Raw genomic sequence first — 2,937 nt, forward strand, 5'->3', positions numbered from 1 at the left:
AGGTCTGGATCCAGGACATGTTCAATAAACTGGTCGCGCAAGAGTTTGTCTGATTGAGGCACAGACTCAGGGGAGGTCTGCTTAATCTTGTCCATGACTGAGAGCAGGGCATGAGAATACTCTTGGAGGGATTCACCCTCCTGTTGTGTTCTGGAGAAAAATTTCTCTTGCAAGGCTACATAAGAACTTGAACACCCATACAGCTCCTTCAGAATATTGATAATCTTTTCTGGGTCTTCCCTCTCACATCTCGGCCTATATCGTATCTCCTCTTTAGCCTCACCCTCTAAATGGTCAAAGATGAAAAATACTTTATCAAGAGCACCTAGGCGTCTAGCACGTACACAAGCTTCAACTTCCTCCACCCAGTCATCGATACCCACCCCCACACGCCCTCGGAACACTGGGGAGGTACATCAATCTGTCCAACAAAGCCGGGCTTGGTGGGTCCACAAAGTCTCTGGGATTAGCTGGGCCGGCTGAAGCTTGGTGCTGTAGCAGCCGATCATTGGCCTCCTGAAGCTGGCGAACCTGGTCTCTTAACTGCTCCACTTCATCTGCCATCGCTGAGATGGAGTCTCTCTGAAGCGCTGGGCTGGCAATGTAGCACCCTCGTTATTCAAGTCCCACGGTGTGCCCACTGCTGTTTTGCTTTTAAAACAAACAAACTAAAGACATTTAAAAAAACAAAAATCCAGATCCAAGTCCTTAATTCAGTAGAGGAATCCGATCCTGCCGACAACGTCACTTTGTGACCGAACGCCCTCTTACATGTGCATCCCACATGGAGGCTGGATTTCATAAAGGTTAAGAATATACAATTTATTAAAAACTTGACACAAATCCCATAAAAGAGAAAGTTAAAATAGACTCGGACAGTTGGACCGCACTCCAACACTGCATGAGGGCGGCTGCCTCCTGGATCGACTCAGCCCCACTGCACTGGCGGGTAGCCACAAACACCACCAAGGGAGATCTCTGATCCAACCCTCACCAGGAGTACCTGCTCAGGGCCCAAATGCAAACAAAACACACCACAACCCAAACAGTGATTAAAAGAAAATACAAAACAGAAGAGGTGCACCTGAGCAGGTCACCACTAATTTATGGGCTGAAAACACGGGGGTCCCCCTTACACAATACTAAATATGGCACCCACCAGCTACCATAAGGATAAAAGGAGGAGGCAGCCACCTTCAGCCAGGTCCAGACACCAAGATACTAAAAATGAGCACAAAACAGTTTAAAAATGGATAAAAGCAAGGGTGTCAAGCTTGATTAAAACATTAAAAACAATGACTAAAAACACCACAAGCAAAACAGCAGTGGCAACTCTGCTGGAAAAAGAAAAAAAAAGTTAGTTCTCCCCTGGGACAAACACATGTTTTACAAACCCTTTTATTACCTCTCATGCCCCAGGGTCAGAACTCATGCCACCACCTGTTAATATAAATAGAGTTTAAAATCTTGCAAACTCAAATGCTTAAAAGCTTTAAAAGGACTCAAATGATTAAAAGCTTTAGTAAAAAAGGTCCACATGTCAAGCTCACCCACCAAGGTCAAACCAGGAAACCAGCACCTAGATGGAACTCTCACTGCTGCTATTTATCAGCCTTGTGAGCCAATCACAGCTCAACAGACAGGTGCTGGCCATGAATGTCCATCTATGTAAGACCATGAGGGACAAACTACCACCCACAGCCCTGTCTGTCACACATGCAGTTTACTACAAAACATTTCCTGTATATAGGTATTCATTACATTAAGCCTCAAGCAATTTCCACTGTTGACTTCTGTTTTATTTCCATCATTTTAGTTTTTTGTATCTTCCTCATTCCTTCAACAATCTTCCTCATTCTAAGATTGTTACATTGGGCCCAGATTCTTAAGAGCAAACTATTATAGATATAATTCTTAAAATGTAATACAATTTCACTTCATATACAAAAGAGTTTCATACAAATATGATGTTAGTTTGTGCAAGAAATGCTTTTTTTGTTTTTTTTACTTGTCCTGTCCAACAGTTGGGCAAACAGATGAGAGCTGAAGGACAGCCACCCCCCCAGGAGGAAGGGGGGCCACAAGAGGTGTTGTAAACATGGCCCGACCAGGCTCACCCACAGTTGGGAATTTGGCGAGGTCTAACACTCAAGGGCAGGGACCAGAACCCACACCACAGAGAAACGGACACCCCCAGGCTCAGATATGATGTGATCACCAGCTCTTGGTCTTGCCAAAAAGCTCAGGGATCCTTCTCCCTGCGTGGAGAGAGGGCCGCCGGGCCCAGGAAGCCAGCACCCAGGGAACACGGCCGTCGTTGCCAAGGGCCTAGTACTTCCTACCAGGGATGGAGTAGATGGTCCGAGGTCCCACCTTCCTTGCAAAATGCATGTGTGTAAGGGTGTGTGTGTGCATTTATGTCTGCGTTTGTATTGGAGTATATATTTTGAGGTGTGAAGGGTGTGTTAACTAGGGGGGGTGCAGTTAAATTTGGCAGGTAGGGTACTGAGAGGATATCTCCTGATTACTCACCGTGATGTTCCATCACCCTCCCCACCAAGGGGGCCTAAATGTCTACGGTGCAGTTAAAATTGGCGGGTAGGGTGCTAGGAGGACATCTGCTGCTTGCTGGCAGTGATGTCCAAGCACCCCCCCTACCAAGGGCCCTACATGTCTAAGGAGCAAATAAAACCGAGAGGGGGGGGCCTGTTCCAAACGGCAATCATGGTAGGGGGACCACTGCCAAGTAGCTCCTCCCCCTAAGGTGCATCGCAGGTTGAACCCCCCGCCCCATCACCCTAATAAGAGATTATATGAGGAAGAGGGTAAGTCGGGGACAGCTGGTAGACTGTCTCCCGGGTGGTCAAACAGCCGTCCCAAAGCCCCCCTCAGCATAGGGCCCAGGTCCCCTCATCCCAGGGGTCCCATCCCCCAAGC

General features: G+C 47.4%; 1 long non-coding RNA gene across 1 annotated transcript; it reads right to left on the bottom strand.

Annotated features, from left to right (window-relative positions):
* Positions 1–799: 799 nt before the first annotated feature.
* LOC105354967 lies at positions 800–1,553 on the bottom strand. The gene is made up of 3 exons (XR_909474.3): positions 1,406–1,553; positions 1,160–1,221; positions 800–1,003 (listed from the first exon to the last, which is right to left on the bottom strand). It is a non-coding gene; the product is annotated as an uncharacterized LOC105354967 (long non-coding RNA).
* Between the last annotated feature and the right edge of the window lie 1,384 nt (positions 1,554–2,937).

The sequence above is a fragment of the Oryzias latipes genome, chromosome 1 (assembly GCF_002234675.1).
Source record: "Oryzias latipes chromosome 1, ASM223467v1".
NCBI classification, from domain to species: domain Eukaryota; kingdom Metazoa; phylum Chordata; class Actinopteri; order Beloniformes; family Adrianichthyidae; genus Oryzias; species Oryzias latipes.